The sequence below is a fragment of the Papio anubis genome, chromosome 14 (assembly GCF_008728515.1).
Source record: "Papio anubis isolate 15944 chromosome 14, Panubis1.0, whole genome shotgun sequence".
Classification (NCBI taxonomy): domain Eukaryota; kingdom Metazoa; phylum Chordata; class Mammalia; order Primates; family Cercopithecidae; genus Papio; species Papio anubis.
Genome location: NC_044989.1, coordinates 25,311,103 through 25,329,159, shown reverse-complemented (window position 1 = coordinate 25,329,159; position 18,057 = coordinate 25,311,103). Strand labels below are relative to the sequence as shown.

Below are 18,057 nucleotides of genomic sequence, written 5' to 3'. Positions count from 1 at the left end.
GAAAATCAGTGGGTAAAAGTCTCCGAAGACCCAACTCCCAACTTATTTGATATCTTTAGGGTCTTGGTAATGGTAGGCAGAGTTTGACTCAGCTAAGCCGTGTGTTGTCCTGTTAGTCATAGGCTGGATAACTATTTGTTAGAGGTGGTAAAGAAGAAATTTCGGCATTGGATAGGTAGCCCAACTGGGTGATCATTAAGGACTTTTGTAGTTCTGAGCTTCTAATGGCTAGTAATCCAAGCCAGACACCTTGGAGTCACTTCCCTCTACCTCACCTTCTACCTCCAAAGAAATCAGAAGGCATCTGATTTTTACTATGTACATGAGTCTGATTCTGTTCATCACACCACAGCGGCTTTGAGTCCAGCTTTGCAGTTAGACTGCTCAGTTTGGATCTTGGCTGCCTCACTTCCTGACTGAATAACCTTAGGCAAGTTAACTTAATCTCTCTGGGCCTCTGTTTCCTCATCCATAAAGCAGGAATGGCATTGACTTCTTAGAATTGTTGTGAAGATTAAATGAGATAATGTGAATAAAGCACTTGGCACAATGCCTGACACATACGTAAGTATGAGTGAGTAGTACATACTTAATATGGATGGTTGTATTTATTACTAATTTTTTTTAATTGTTGGTACTTTTCTGAACTAAATCAATAATTTCCTGATCCCTTTTTCCAGTCTTGACCCTCTCAAATCTGCTGTCTATGATCAGCTACCAGATTGAATTATATACATCTGTGCTACTTCTTTTTTTTTTTTTTTTTTTTTTGAGAGGGAGTTTCACTCAGCCATCCAGGCGGGAGTGCAGTGGCTCAATCTCGGCTCACTGCAACCTCCACCTCCTGGGTTCAAGTGATTCTCATGCCTCAGCCTCCTGAGTAGCTGGGATTACAGGTGCCCACCACCACGCCTGGCTAATTTTTGTATTTTTAGTAGAGACGGGGTTTCACCGTGTTGGCAGGGCTGGTCTCAAACTCCTGACCTCAAGTGATCCGCCTGTCTTGGCCTCCCAAAGTGCTGGGATTACAGGTGTGAGCCACTGTGCTTGGCCTAAATCTGTGCTACTTCTTTGCTTACATTCCTTTACTTGCTTCTCATCACTTTAATGGGAAGGACCCCACTCCTAAGATTGCCGAACAAGGCCCTTCTGGCCCCTTTTTTGCTCTGCCCAGTAGTTCCCAATTTTTCCATCACATGCCTTGCGTGTTACTTCCCAGCAATACTGAATTGGCTTTCCTGCAGATCATATGGTTTCATGCCTTTGTGCCTTTGCACAATACCATTGCCTCCACCACCCGGCACACTGCTCCTGCCTGCCCTTCAAAACTCAGCATAGGGGTCATCTTTTCCCTTCAACTTTTAGTGCATTTATTGAGGATCTACTATGCTCCAGGCACTATTCTGGGTGCTAGGGCCACAAAGGAGAACAAAACACAGTCCCTGACCTCACTTCATGAAACGTCCATGTTAGTAAAGGGAAGCAGACAAAATAGGAAACCAAATACATAGACACAGTAATTCCTGATACTAAGAAGAGGCTGGGGTGCCTTAAGTAAATACACATGGGCATGCTGGCGTGATGGGGTGGAGATCTGAAGTAGTCCTGCGAAGAACTGGGTTTACTTCGTTGTGAATGTTACTACTCTTACACAGAAACCTCATATGAATTATCCTCTGACTTAAGGATAACAGTCAGTCTGGGAGATGTTTGGTGAGTGTGACTTCTTGAGTCTCCTCTGTTTCTTCACAGGAGGAATTGCATGGGTGACTATAATATCTGCTGCTGGAAACCCCACCCCCTCATTTCCAGCAATGTCAACCAGAAACTCCAGCATAACTACTTTCTGTGGATGCCAGAATCACCTTTTTCCAGCCATTATTCAGTTGTGTCATTTAGTATGTTGATTTTAGTATGTCAATTTTGAATCTAGTACTCTTTCTCAACTCTTATTAGTCTTAATGGTTATAAATTTCTACTTAGGTGGGTAACTGTACCATTTTCTTCTTTTTCTTTGAGACTGTGTCTTGCTCTGTCGCTCAGGCTGGAGTGTGAAGGTGTGATCACAGCTCACTGCAGGCTCCATCTCCAAGGCTCAACTGATCCTCCCGCCTCAACCTTCTGGGTATCTGAGACTACAGGCATGTGCCAACAGGCCTGGCTAATTTTCTTGTTTTTTTGTAGCGATGGGTTCACACTATGGTGCCCAGGCTGGCTGGTCGCGAACTCCTGGGCTCAAGTGATACTCCCACCTCGACCTCCCAAAGCGCTGGGATTACAGGTATGAACTACCGTGCCCGGCCAGTAACTATACCATTTTTAAAGAAAGACAATTCGGACTCTTCTTTTTGTAATTGTAATCCTTATACCCTTTTTTTGACCTAGTGTACTGGTTAGGGCCGCAGATATTATATTGAAAAGTAGGAAGGATGGCTGGGCACAGTGGCTCATGCCTGTAATCCCAGCACTTTGGGAGGCCGAGGTGAGTAGATCATGAGGTCAGGAGTTTGAGACCATCCTGGCTAACATGGTGAAACCCTGTCTCTACTAAAAATACAAAAAAATTACCTGGACGTGCTAGCGGGTGCTATAGTCCCAGCTACTTGGGAGGCTGAGGCAGGAGAATGGCGTGAACCCGGGAGGCGGAGCTTGCAGTGAACAGAGATCACGCCATCGCACTCTAGCCTGGGCAACAGAGCGAGACTCCGACTCAAAAAAAAAAAAAGAAAAGTAGGAAGGATAGCAGGGGCATCCTTGCCTTGTTTTTTATTTTCATGGGAATGTTTCTAGTATTTCTATTATTTCTCTATTTCTAATATTTCACTTTTAAGTGTGATGATTGCTACAGGTTAACCTGATAAAGGTGAAGGAAGTAATATGTCCTAATTTGCCAGGAATCATTATCATTATTTTCTTAAGTCATAACTGAATATTGAATTTTTTTTTTTTTTTTGAGATGGAGTCTCGCTCTGTCGCCCAGGCTGGAGTGCAGTGGTACGATCTCGGCTCACTGCAAGCTCCGCCTCCTGGGTTCACACCATTCTCCTGCCTCAGCCTCCTGAGTAGCTGGGACTACAGGCGCCTGCCACCACGCCCCGCTGATTTTTTTGTATTTTTAGTAGAGACGGGGTTTCACCGTGTTAGCCAGGATGGTCTCGATCTCTTGACCTCGTGATCTGCCCGCCTCGGCCTCCCAAAGTGCTGGGATTACAGGCGTGAGCCACTGTGCCCAGCCTTGAATATTGGATTTTATCAGATGTTCTCTGCTTCCCTTGAGAGGAATGTATTTCCTCTTCACTCTGTTCATACAGTGCTGGGGCCAGCCATCTTTTTCTTAAAGAGCCAGAAAGTAAATATTTTAGGATTTGCAGGCTGTATGATGAGTTCTTTGTCAAGCTACTCAACTCTGCCATTGTAGCATAAAAGCAGTCGTAATAATTTATTGATTTAAATAGTTTTATGTTTTTTTAACTTAGCGTTCAGAATATTTCCTTTTGGAGCTCTTTTTGAAAAAAATAATTGTAACGTTTAGATTCAGGGGGTACATGTGCAGATTTGTTACATAGTTTGTATTTTTCAACGTGTTACCTTTACTGTTATGACTTTATATAATGTCCTTAAGCCTTTATGTTTTTAGACAGTATTTTTACATTTTCTGTTATGAACAGCAATGAAATTAGTTTATTCTTTCTTTGCTTAATATTTTCTCTTTTAGACTCTAAGCAACATGAGAATAAGGATCACATCTGTTTATCATGGTGGTGCCTCGATAAATATTTATTAACAGAAGAATGGAATATATTCCATAGAAATAAATGGGTAGTTTATGATTCTTACATAATATAAAATCCCTAAGAAAAATGAAAGGTGACGGGTGAGAAGAGTGATCCTCAACTCTGGTGCTAAAGCGAAAGTTCTCCAGTTGATTGTGCAGAGTACTTGATACCAGACCTCCAATGCTCAGAGATTCTGATTTTATTTTGTCTTTTCTAAAGTTTGGCAATTTTATTGGCAAAGGACTGACTTTTAGCTTTATTGATCCTCTTTGTATATCTTTGTTCTCTGCCTCATTTGTGCTATTTTCATCTTCCTATTTAGGCAATTCTGTTATTTTTCTAACAACTTATGTTGGGTTACTAAGGCCATTTGTTTTCAGCCTTTTTTTTCTTATGTAAGCATTTAAGAATAAACTTTCCTGTGATTGTTTTTTTGCATCCCAAGTGTTCTGATATTTACTATTTTTCATGATCAGTTCTCTATATCCTCTAATTTTTATTATTAATTACTTAGAAATATCTTTTTATTGATTGGTTGGTTGGTTGATTGACTGATTGATAGAGACAGGGTATTGCTGTGTTGCCCAGGCTGGTCCTGAGCTCCGAAGCTCAAGTGATCCTCCCACCTTGGCCTCCCAAAGTGCTGGGATTACAAGTGTGGGCCACCACACCCGACTGGAGTATCTTTTTAAATTTGAAAGTAAATGTTTTAGTGAAAAAAACCTGTATAGCTTAATTGGGATTTGGGTCAGGAAATGAGGGAAGATCTGGAATCTTTGAATTTGTTAATTGATGTTTTGTGTTTTTTCCAAACATTCCATGAGTACTTGAAAATAATGTGTATGATTTCTGCATTATTTAGATGAAGCTTGTTGTATATTTCATTAAAATCTTTTTTGTCCTTGGTGATTTGATTGCTTGATCTTAATCACTGAAAGATGTTAAATATTTCTGCTTTGATCAAGAGTGTTAAATTTTTCTCTGTACTTTTGTTAGCTTTCGAAACTTTAATTCTTGAATGCATGCACCTTTAAAATGTTATGTCTACCTAGGAAAGTGAATCCTTTATCCTTATATAGTTACCCTCTTTTTCTAGTAATGCTTTTGATGCATTTAAGTCTATTTTGTAGCATATTGATAGAGCTAATGCTGGCTTGCTTTCAGTTAGCATACTTAGTACAGTATGTATCTTTTCATTCTTTTACTTAAAAAATTTCTTAATTCTTACGTTTTTGTCTCTTATAAGTAGCATAAGCTAGAATGTTTTTTAAAAAAACAGTATGACAGTCTTTGCCTTGTCACTGAAGAGTTTATTTTGTCTAGCTTTTAAGAGTCAAATTCTGTAAAATATTTGAAGAGGTTTATTTGAAGCTAAATGTAGTGACCATGGCCCGTGACAGAGCCCTCGGGAGGTCCTGAGACCTCCCAGGGTGGTCGGGGTGCAGCTTGGTTTTATACATTTTAAGGAGGCATGAGACTAAAATCAAACATATTTAAGAAACATATTGGTTTGGTCCAGAAAGGCAGAACAACTTGAAGGGGTCGGGGGCTTCTAGCTTATAGGTAGATTTAAAAGTTTTCTGGTTAAAAATTGGTTGAATTGGGCCGGGCGCGGTGGCTCAAGCCTGTAATCCCAGCACTTTGGGAGGCCGAGACGGGCGGATCACGAGGTCAGGAGATCGAGACCATCCTGGCTAACACGGTGAAACCCCGTCTCTACTAAAAAAATACAAAAAACTAGCCGGGCGAGGTGGCGGGCGCCTGTAGTCCCAGCTACTCGGGAGGCTGAGGCAGGAGAATGGCCTGAACCCGGGAGGCGGAGCTTGCAGTGAGCTGAGATCCGGCCACTGCACTCTAGCCTGGGCGACAGAGCGAGACTCCGTCTCAAAAAAAAAAAAAAATTGGTTGAATTTATCCAAAGACCTGGGATCAATAGAAAGGAATGTCTGGATTGCAATAAGAGGTTGTGGAGACCAAAGTTTTCTCACACAGATGAAGCCTCCTGGTAGCAGACTGCAGAGAAAACAGGTTGTAATATGTTTCTTTTTGCTTTTTTTTTTTTTTTTGAGACGGAGTCTCACTCTGTCACCCAGGCTGGAGTGCAATGGCACGATCTTGGCTCACTGCAATCTCCACCTCCTGGTTTCAAGCAATTCTCCTGTCTCAGCCTCCCAAGTAGCTGGGATTACAGGCGGCTGGCTGCCACTATGCCTGGCTAATTTTTGTATTTTTAGTAGAGATTGGGTTTCACCTTGTTGGTCAGGCTGGTCTCAAATTCCTGACCTCAGGTAATCCATCCGCCTCGGCCTCCCAAAGTGCTGGGATTACAGCATGAGCCACTGTGCTCGGCCAATATGTTTCTTATTAGGCTTAAAGTCTGTGTTGTTATTAATGCCTGAGAGGTACGGTGAGGCATGATCCCAACTTCCTATCATGGCCTGAAACAGTCTCCCAGGTTAAATTATAAAAGAGCCCAGGCTGAGGAGGAAGTTCATTCAGATGGTTGGGGGGCCTTAGAGTTTTATTTTTGGTTTACATATTCATCATATTTTTATGCTTCAATTTTGTCCTTTTTTTGATGTGTTTCTTCCTTCTTTCCCCGTCTTAGAGGAACTGAGCTTGCTTTCTTCCTTCCATCCCATTGTTTCCCTCTACTTGGTTGTGAGTTATATGTTTTTCTGTTCTTTATCCTGGAAATATTGACATCAATTAAAATATAGCTTATCAATATTTGTAACTTTTTTCAAATATGAGGGTATTGGAATATTTTTGGGTACCCCTTAATGAAATTTATACCATTTTTAGTATTATCTTTTTTAAGGGCCAGGCGCAGTGGCTCATGCCTGTAATTCCAGTACTTTGGGAGGCCGAGGCAGGTGGATTGCTTGAGCCTAGAAGTTTGAGACCAGCCTGGGCAACATGGCGAAACCCTGTCTCTAGAAAAGTACAAAAATTAGCCGGGTGTGGTGGCATGTTTTTGTAGTCCCAGCTACTTGGGAGGCTGATAGGTGGAAGGATTGCCTGAGCCTGGGAAGTCAACGTTACAGTGAGCTGAGATTGTGAAACTGTACTCTAATGCCAGGGTGAGTGAGACCCTGTTTAAAAAAAAGAAAAAAGATACCTTTTTTATCCTACATATTAGATTTTGTTATTATTTTGTATAATCTAATCCATTTAGTTATTTCTTTCTTTTTTTTTCTTTTTTCTTCTTTTTTTGAGATGGAGTCTTGCTCTGTCGCCCAGGCTGGAGTGCAATATCTCAATCTCAGCCCAAGCAGTTCTCGTGCCTCATTCTCTCACACGCGTGCACCACCACAACCCAGCTAATTTTTGTATTACTAATAGAGATGGGGTTTCGCTAAGTTGGCCAGCCAGGTCTCAAACTCCTGACCTCAAGTGATCTGCTCACCTCAGCCTCCCAACGTGCTGGGATTACAAGCGTGAGCCACTGTGTCCGGCCATTTAGTTACCACTTCTTTGCTTGGCTGTTATTCTTATTTTTGTTAAATTCAGATAAATGTAGATCTAAATCAAGGTAGAGAAAGGCTTGTGCCCTCAGCATTTCCCTTTGTGGGATGCTTTCTCTTTTTTTCCTAGTTCACCCACTGAGAGAGTCATCCTTACAGTGTTCAGTGGTCTTGGTTGTATTTATATCTTCCTCTCTGATGGGACCTCTGGCCTCCTCTCTGTCCCCCAGGGTTTTTATTCTTACTGCAAAGAAAAAGATAACGAAATCATTTGTGTTAGTTATTTGGACTAATAATCTGTTGAAAAATTTCTTACTTCTTACTTTGTTATTTTTGATGTAGAATTTTGCTTTGTCGCCCAGGCTGGAGTGCAATGGTACAATCCCGGCCCACTGAAGCCTCCGCTTTCGCCTCCAGGGTTCGAGTGATTATCCTGTCTCTCGAGTAGCTGGGATTACAGGTGCTCACCACCACGCCCAGCTAATTTTTGTATTTTTAGTAGAGATGGGATTTCACCATGTTGGCCAGGCTGGTCTCGAATTCCTGACCTCAGGTGATTCAGCTGCTTTGGCCTCCCAAAGTACTGGGATTACAGGCATGAGCTACCTTACCCAGCCAAAAATTTTTTCAATCATAAATGGTTGTGAAAAATTTCAGACAATTTAACATTAGATCACACTTACATCTTCTAGCTCTATAATCTCTTCTCCCTTCTTCCTTTTTTCTTCCTCATTCCTCCTCTCCCCATTTGCATTGCTTTTTAAACAAAATACATTTACTTCCTGTGTCTTCCATGGATTTGTTACAGGAAAGGGGTCCCGTTCCAGACCCCGAGAGAGGGTTCTTGGATCTCGCGCAAGAAAGAATTCTTGGCGCATCCATAAAGTGAAAGCAAGTTTATTAAGAAAGTAGAGGAATAGGCCGGGCGCGGTGGCTCAAGCCTGTAATCCCAGCACTTTGGGAGGCCGAGACGGGCGGATCATGAGATCAGGAGATCGCGACCATCCTGCCTAACACGGTGAAACCCCGTCTCTATTAAAAATACAAAAAATTAGCTGAGCGTGGTGGTGGGCACCTGTAGTCCCAGCTACTCGGGAGGCTGAGGCAGGAAAATGGCGTGAACCAGGGAGGTGGAGTTTGCAGTGAGCCAAGATCGAACCACTCCAGCCTGGGAGACAGAGTGAGACTCTGTCTCAAAAAAAAAAAATGGGCTGCTGGTTGCCCGTTTTTATGGTTATTTCTTGACGATGCTAAACAAGAGGTGAGTTATTCATGCCTCCCTTTTTTAGACTATATAGAGTAACTTCCTGATGTTGCCATGTCATCTGTAAACTGTCATGGCTCTGGTGGGAGTGTAGCAGTGAGGATGACCAGAGGTCACTCTTCTCACCATCTTGGTTTTGGTGGGTTTTAGCCAGCTTCTTTACTGCAACCCGTTTTATCAGCAAGGTCTTTATGACCAGTATCTTGTGCTAACCTCTTATCTCATCCTGTGACTTAGAATGCCTTAAACATCTGGGAATGCAGCCCAGCCGTCTCGGCCGCATTTTACCCAGCCCGATTGTCCTCCTCTGTCAGTTTTCTTTGCTAATGTCCAAAATTGTATCTACAGTTTGTCTAACCTTTTCATTTTGTATATTTTTAAGAGAAAGTAGATGAGAGTTTTTTGTACTAGCAACACAACTTCCCAATTTTAACGTATTTATTCACTCAGTAACTATTTCAGGTGCTAGTTTTATTGTGTTCTAGTTAGCATTGAACAGTGAACAGAAACAACAACAAATGGTCTTTGCCTTCATGTAACTTCGTTTCCTGGAAGTGGCAGTGCAGTAGGAGCCACATGGGGGAAGCACTGGGGTCCAGGAGGGATCTGGGAGAAGCCATGCCCAGGATGAGTTGGTCTGAGGAGGTGAAGGAAAGACTGGGGCGGCCGCACTTGTGAAGGCCCCGAGATGAGACAGCTGAGTGCAGTTGGGTGATTCTGTGCAGTCCAGACTGATGAGTTGGTTGTGAGGTGAAATTTGAAGAGTGTGCCTGAGCCGTACCTTTTGTTGAGCTGGGTAGTACTGTGTTGTGTTTCTTGAACCTAACTTGACTATAAAACTCTACTGGGGCCAGGCATGGTGGCTCACACCTGTAATCCCAGCACTTTTGGAAGCTGAGGCAGTTGAGATTGCTTGAGGTCAGGAGTTCGAGACCAGCCCGACCAACATGGTGAAACCCCGTCTCTACTAAAAATACAAAATTAGTCAGGTGTGGTGCCACACACCTGTAATCCCAGCTACTCAGGAGGCTGAGGCAGGAGCATTGCTTGAACCTGGGAGGTGGAGGTTGCAGTGAGCCGAGCTCACGCCACTTCACTCCAACCTGGGTGACAGAGTGAGACTCTGTCTGAAAACAAAAACAAAACCCAAAAACACTCTGTTGGGGCACTTGTTGAAAATGAAGATTCCAGGCCAGGCATGGTGGCTCACGCCTGTAATCTCAGCACTTTGGAAGGGCAAGGGAGGCAAATCCATTGAGTTCAGGAGTTCAAGACCAGCCTGGGCAACATAGTGAAACCCCATCTCTGTAAAAAATACAAAATTTAGCTGGGTGTGGTGGCACACACCTGTGGTCCCAGCTACTCGGGAGGCTGAGGTGAATCATCTGAGCCTGAGAGGTCAAACCTGCAGTGAACCGAGATCGCGCCAGTGCACTCCAGCCTGGGCAACGTGGTGAGACCCTGTCTGGAAGAAAAAAAAAAAAAGTGTCCCAGGGTTTCTCGCTGGAGATTTTGTTTCAGGAAGTTTATCTGCAGTGGGACCTGGAATTTTATACATTAGCATAGTGTCAGGCAGTGCTTGTGATCAGATGATACTAATTAAACCCTGGAATCATATGATCTTCACTATGATTGGAGTTAGCAGATTCAGCCTCATATCCTGCCGCCTTCTCTCAATACACACACACACACACACACGTGCACAGGCATGCCAAATTGGCTGTTTCTTATCTCACTTTTATTATTTATATCTTTTTACTCATAAAAAGACTTTGAAGTTGATCTGGCTTCTACATTTGTCATTTTTCTAAAACTTTTCCCTTGTCTGGAAATCAAAGGAATATTTGCAGTGTACTAAAATCTCATCTGAGGTTGCGTTTGCTTTAACATTTTAACAGAGTAGAGCTGTATCCTTTTTCATGAAAGCATAATTACACGAAATATAGGAAGCTGTCAGTGGGAATCAGCTTTGGGCCAATATCTCAAATAAGAAGTATTTTAGTAGTTGTGGAGTTTTGCAAGGAGTAGTTGCCAGGCATGGTCGGCTTATGCCTGTAATCCCAGCTACTCAGGATGCTGAAGTCGGAGGATCACTTGAGCTCAGGAGTTTGAGATCAGCCTTAAAATAAAATAAAAGCTATCCTTTGAGGCACTAGATGAGGACTTTCCTTCTAAGAAAAGAGGAAAGATGATTGCTCCAGAAAAAGGTAGACATATGGGAGGTTTTAGAACCTGATTTAGTAGAATATTGGCACAATATAATTTTAATAAGATTCTTTTTTTTTTATCACTCTTATTTATTTATTTATTTATTATTATTTTTTTAAATTTATTTATTATTATTATACTTTAAGTTGTAGGGTACATGTGCATAACGTGCAGGTTTCTTACATATGTATACTTGTGCCATGTTGGTGTGCTGCACCCATCAACTCGTCATTTACATCAGGTATAACTCCCAGTGCAACCTCTCCCTCCCTCCCCATGATAGGCCCCGTGTGTGATGTCTCTCCTGAGTCCAAGTGATCTCATTGTTCAGTTCCCACCTAAGGAGTGAGAACATGCGTGTTTGGTTTTCTGTTCTGTGATAGTTTGCTAAGAATGATGGTTTCCAGCTGCATCCATGTCCCTACAAAGGACACAAACTCATCCTTTTATGGCTGCATAGTATTCCATGGTGTATATGTGCCACATTTTCTTAATCCAATCTGTCACTGATGGACATTTGGTTGATTCCGGGGGCCTTGCTATTAGGAATAGTGCTGCAATAAAACATACATGTGCATGTGTCTTGTAGCAGCATAATTTATAACCCTTTGGGTATATACCCAGTAATGGGATGGTTGGGTCATATGGTAGATCTAGTTCTAGATCCTTCTGAGGAATCGCCATACTGTTTCCTTTCCATAATGGTTGAACTAGTTTCAATCCCACCAATTGTGTAAAGTGTTCCTATTTCTCCACATCCTCTCCAGCACCTGTTGTTTCCTGACTTTTAATGATCACCATTCTAACTGGTGTGAGATGGTATCTCATTGTGGTTTTGATTTGTATTTCTCTGATGGCCAGTGATGATGAACATTTTTTCATGTGTCTGTTGGCTGTAAGAATGTCTTCTTTGAGAAATGTCTGTTCATATCCTTTGCCCATACTTTTGATGGGGTTGTTTGTTTTCTTGTAAATTTGTTTGAGTTCTTTGTTGTTCTGATATTAGCCCTTTGTCAGATGAGTAGATTTCGCAAAATTTCTCCCATCTGTAGGTTGTTCACCTGATGGTGTTTCTTTGCTGCGCAAAGCTCTTAGCTTAATTAGATCCCATTTGTCAATTTTGGCTTTGCTGTCAAGTGCTTTTGGTGTTTTAGACATGAAGCCCTTTGCCCATGCCTATGTCCTGAATGAAAATACCTAGGTTTTCCTCTAGGATTTTATGGTATTAGTCTAACGCTTAAGTCTCTAATCCATCTTGAATTAATTTTCAGATAAGGAGTAAGGAAAGGATCCAGTTTCAGCTTTCTACCTATGGCTAGCCAATTTTCCCAGCACCATTTATTAAATAGGGAATCCTTTCCCATTTCTTGTTTCCTCTCAGGTTTGTCAAAGATCAGATATTGTAGATGTGTGGTATTATTTCTGGAGGACTCCTGTTCTGTTCCATTGGTCTATATCTCTTGTTTTGGTGCACCAGTACCACGCTGTTTTGTTGTACTGTAGCCTGTAGTATAGTTTGAAGTCAGGTAGCTGATGCCTCCAGCTTTGTTCTCCTTTGACTTAGGATCGTCTTGGAGATGGCTCTTTTTGGTTCCATATGAACTTTAGCAGTTTTTCCTAATTCTGTGAAGAAACTCATTGGTATTTTGATGGGGATGGCATTGAATCTATAAATTACCTTGGGCAGTATGGCCATTTCACATATTGATCTTCCTATCCATGAGCATGGTACATGTTCTTCCATTGTTTGTGTCCTCTTTTATTTCACACTGAGCAGTGGTTTGTAGTTCTCCTTGAAGAGGTCCTTTACATACTTCTTGTGTTGATCTCAGGTATTTTATTCCCTTTGTGCCACCAGAATGGAAGTTCGACCATGATTTGGCTCTGTTTGTCTGTTACTGGTGTATAAGAATGCTTGTGGGATTTTTGCACACACTTTGTATCCTGAGACTTGCTGAAGTTGCTTATCAGCTTAAGGAGATTTTGGGCTGAGACAATGGGGTTTTCTAAATATACAATCATGCTTCATCTGTAAAGAGGGACACTTGATTTCTTCTTTCCCAACTGAATACCCTTGATTTCTTTCTCGCCTAATTGCCCTAGCCAGAACTTCCAACACTATGTTGAATAGGAGTGGTGAGAGAGGGCATCCCTGTCTGTGCCAGTTTTCAAAGGAATTTTCCAGTTTTGCCCATTCAGTATGATATTGGCTGTGGGTTTGTCATAAATAGCTCTTATTATTTTGAGGTAATGCCCATCAATAATACCAAATTTATTGAGAGTTTTAGCATGAAGGCCAGTTGAATTTTGTCAAAGCCTTTTCTGCATCTATTGAGATAATCATGTGTTCTTGTCTTTGGTTCTGTTTATATGCTGGATTATGTTTATTGATTTGCGAATGTTGAACCAGCCTTGCATCCCAGGGATGAAGCCCACTTGATCATGGTGGATAAGCTTTTGATGTAGTTGTTGAACCGGGTTTGCCAGTATTTTATTGAGGATTTTGCATCGATGTTCATCAGGGATATTGGTCTAGTACCTCTCTTTTGTTGTGTCTCTGCCAGGCTTTGGTATCAGGATGATGTTGGCCTCTTCATAAAATGAGTTAGGAGGATTCCTCTTTTCTGTTGATTGAATAGTTTCAGGAAGGAATGCTCAAACTCCTGTGCCCTCCTGCACCAAAGGCAACCATCCTGGCCCCTAATTTTGCTGCAGTTGGTCACTTGCCCTCAAATTCTGTCATCTCATTCAGGACCACCTCCTGCCTAGCCCTGAAGAGTGTAAGTGTCCAGGACCATTCCTCCAGAGCCTCCAGTCAGCTTCCCAGAGTGCCTACAGTATTCCCACTATACCAGGTCAGTGGTGATATCCCCTTTATCATTTTTAATCTCATACATTTGATTCTCTTCTTTTTCTCTGTATTGTCTTGCTTAGTGGTCTGTCAATTTTGTTGATCTTTTCAAAAACCCAACCCTGGATCTTCATTGATTTTTGAGGGTTTTTAGTTCTCTATCTCCTTCAGTTCTGCCCCTATCCTAGTTATTTCTTTTTGCCTCTGCTCAGCTTTCGAATGTTTGCTCTGCTTCTAGTTCTTTTTAATTATGATGTTAGAGTGTCAATTTTAGATCTTTCCTGTTTTCTCTTGTAAGCATTTAGTGCTATAAATTTCCTCACACACTGCTTTAAATAAAATCCCAGAGATTCTGGTATGTTGTATTTTGTTCTCATTACTCTTAAAGAACATCTTTATTTCTGCCTTCATTTCTGATGTACCCAGTAGTCATTCAGGAGCAGGTTGTTCAGTTTCCATATGTAGTTGAGCTGTTTTGATTGAGTTTCTTAGTCCTGAGTTCTAGTTTGATTGCACTGTGGTCTGAGAGACAGTTTGCTAATTTCTGTTCTTGTACATTTGCTGAGGGGAGTGCTTTACCTAACACCACGTGGTCAATTTTGGAGTAAGTACGATGTGGTGCTGAGAAGAATGTATATTCTGTTGATTTGGGTGGAGAGTTCTATAGATGTCTATTAGGTCTGCTTGTTGCAGAGATGAGTTCAATTCCTGGATATCCTTGTTAACTTTCTTCTGTCTCGCTGATCTGTCTAATGTTGACAGTGGAGGTTGGAAGTCTCCCACACATGGTATGGGAGTCTAAGTCTCTTGTAAGTCTCTAAGGACTTGCTTTTCTATGAATCTGGGTGCTCCTGTATTGGGTGCATATATATATTTAGGATAGTTAGCCTCTTCCTGTTGAATTGATCCCTTTACCATTATGTAATGGCCTTCTTTTGTCTCTTTTGATCTTTGATGGTTTAAAGTCTGTTTTATCAGAAGACTAGGCATTGCAACCCCTGCTTTTTGTTCTCCATTTGCTTGGTAGATCTTCCTCCATCCCTTTATTTTGAGCCTGGGTGTCTCTGCATGTGAGATGGGTCTCCTGAATACAGCAGACTGAGGTGTCTTGACTCTTTATCCAGTTTGCCAGTCTGTGCCCTTTTAATTGGAGCATTTAGTCCATTTACATTCTAAGGTTAAGATTGTTATGTGTGAACTTGATCCCTGCCATTATGATATTAACTGGTTATTTGTCGCTAGTTGATGCCGCTTCTTCCCAGCCTCGATGGTCTTTACATTTGGCATGTTTTTGCAATGGCTGGTACCGTTGTTCCTTTCCCCCATGTTTAGTGCTTCCTTCAGGGTCTCGGCAGGCCTAGTGGTGACAAAATCTCTAAGCATTGCTTATCTGTAAAGGATTTTATTTCTCCTTCACTATGAAACTTAGTTTATTGGATATGAAATTCTGGTTTAAAATTCTTTTCTTTAAGAATGTTAATATTGGCCCCACTCTCTTCTGGCTTGTAGAGTTTGCCGAGATTCTGTTAGTCTGATGGCCTCTTGTGGGTAACCTGACCTTTCTCTCTGGCTGCCCTAAGATTTTTTCCTTCATTTCAACTTTGTGAATCTGGCAATTATGTGTCTTGAGTTGTTTTCCTCGAGGAGTATCTTTGTATGCTCTCTGTATTTCCTGATTTGAATGTTGGCCCGCCCTCACTAGGTTGGAGTTCTCCTGGATGATATCCTGAAGAGTGTTTTCCAACTTTGTTCCATTTCACTTTCAGGGCACCCCAATCAGACGATTTGGTCTTTTACATAATCCCATACTCTTGCAGGCTTTGTTCATTTCTTTTTCTTCTTTTTCTTTTTGGTTTCTTCTCGCCTATTTCATTCATTTGATCCTCAATTGTTGATACTCTTTTCTTCCAGTTGATCGAGTCGGTTACTGAAGCTTGTGCATTTGTCACCGCATTTCAGGTCATGGTTTTCATCTTTCATTTCGCTTATGACCTTCTCTGCATTAATTACTCTAGTCACACCTTTTCCACTTTTTTTCAAGATTTTAGTTTCTTTGCTTGCACGTAATTCTCCTTTAGCTCTGAGGTTTTGATGGACTGAAGCTCTTCTCTCTCATCTCACAAGTCATTCTCCCATTCAGGCTTTGATCCGTTGTTGGCGAGTGAGCTGGCGCCCTTGCCGGGAGATGCTCTTATTTTTGAATTTCCAGCTTTTCTGCCCTGCTTTTCCCTCATCTTTGTGGTTTTATCTGCCTCTGCCCTTTGATGATGGTGACGCACTGATGGGTTTCTTGAGGTGTCCTTCCTGTTTGATAGTTTTCCTTCTAACAGTCAGGGACCCTCAGCTGTAGGTCTGTTGGAGATTGCTTGAGGCCCAGACCCTGTTTGCCTGGGTGTCAGCAGCAGAGGCTCAGCTGGAAATGAAATCACCGGGTTCTCTGTAGTCAGCCAAGGCTGGGAGTTGGAGACTGGAGCTGTTCCTATTCGGCCATCTTGCTCCGCCCACCCTCAATTTTAATAAGATTCTAAGGCTATTGTTTGTATCTAACTATTTACACATTATTTTGGGATTTGCAGTGCTATTAGATTTCTAAAACACTGTTGTGGCATGGCTCCCTAGAGTTTCTGAATTGTGTGCCATCCTATTAATCTCTATATCTTTTTTCCACTGGGCTTTAGGGTGATGTATGTTCATAAGGAACAATGGCAAAGGAAAGCAGAGTGACCCTTGATTATTATTTTTTTTTTGAAACGGAGTCTCGCTCTGTCACCCAGGCTGGAGTGCAGTGGTGAGATCTTGGCTCACTGCAAGCTCTGCCTCCTGAGTTCACGCCATTCTCTGGCCTCAGCCTCCCAAGTAGCTGGGATTACAGGCGCCCGCCACCACACCGGGCTAATTTTTTTGTATTTTTTAGTAGAGACGGGGTTTCACTGTGTTAGCCAGGATGGTTTCGATCTCCTGACCTTGTGATCGCCCGCCTCAGCCTCCCAAAGTGCTGGGATTACAGGCGTGAGCCACCACTCCCAGCCGACCCTTGATTCTTGACTGTACCTGAAACTTCAGTGTAGAGATTTCTGGCAAACTTGGCTGGAACATATGGAGCTTACATTTTCCCAAAGTATTACAGTTATCTTTGGACTTCTGTGATATTTGCTGTATTTCATCTTTTGCGGTACCCAAATCTGTCACTGCACTGGAGAGTGAGTCTGAAGAGAGGCAGTTAGTTACACCAGGTGCACTGACTTTTTCCTATAGTTACTTTTCCATGAGCAAACATGACCTAGTAATTGCCTTGCAGTCTGATCAATCATTAGTAACCTTTCTGTTCATCTGTTGGGGATGGAGCTTTCCTTTCCTAGTTGTTCACATTTGTTTTCTTAGTATTTCCCATAAAAATATTTCACAGAAATAAATATCTAGACATTAAAACTACTCATGGTAATGTAATGACAGGTTATGTATTGAATGCCCTTGAATCTTTGTCACCATTCTTTCTTTAAATCATTAGTTTTTTACTAATTAATATTTAATGGTTCCAATTTAGGTTGAGATAGCGATATATTAAGAAGCTAAATAGTAAAAGAAAACAGAACTGAATAAATTTAACAAAGGAAGTGTAAAATTTATACTCTGAATATTACAGAGCATTGTTGAAAGAAATTAAGGAAGACCTAAATAAATGAAAAGACATTCTGTGTTGATGGATTGGAGGACTTATTAATATTATTTATAAGATTGCAGTATTCCCTAAATTGACCTACAGACTCAATGCAGTCCTCGTAAAAATCCCAGCTGGCTTTTTTGAATGAATGGGCTGATCCTAAAATTCATAAGGAAATTCAAATGACCCAGAATACCCAAAACAATCTTGAAAATGACGAACAAACTTGGAGGACTCACTTTCTAATTTTAGAACTTAACTACAAAGCTACAGATTCAGATTGTGTGCCACTGGCACACAATCAACGAGATAGAATTGAAAGTCTGGAATTAAACCCATGTATCTGGTCAGTTAATTTTTTGACAAGGGTGGCAGAATCACTCAATCAGGAAAGAATAGTCTTTTGAACAAATGGTGCTGGGACAACTGGATATTCACATGCAAAGGAATGCATTTGGACCCCTATCTCGCACCATATTATAAATTAACGCAAAATGGATTTTAGACCTAAATGTAAGATTTAAAACTGTAAAACTCTTAGAAGAAAACATACCTATACATCTTGACTTTGAATTAGGCAAAGCCATCTTGGACCTGAAACCAAAAGCACAAATGACAAAAGAAAAAGAATAGATAGGCCAGGCATGGTGGCTCACGCCTGCCTCTCAGCAGGCTTTGGGAGGCCAAGGCAGGCGGATCACCTGAGGTCACGAGTTCGAGACTAGCCTGGCCAACACGACAAAATCCCGTCCCTACTAAAAGTACGAAAGTTAGCCAGGTGTGGTGGCACGTGCCTGTAATCCCAGCTGCTCAGGAGGCTGAGGCAGGAG

The 18,057-nt window shown here is 41.7% G+C and overlaps 1 protein-coding gene across 48 annotated transcripts in view; it reads left to right on the top strand.

The window, feature by feature from the left end:
• The window catches only part of DTNB (dystrobrevin beta), a 311,592-nt gene that overhangs the window by 28,939 nt on the left and 264,596 nt on the right, over positions 1-18,057 (top strand). The window lies entirely within an intron of this gene.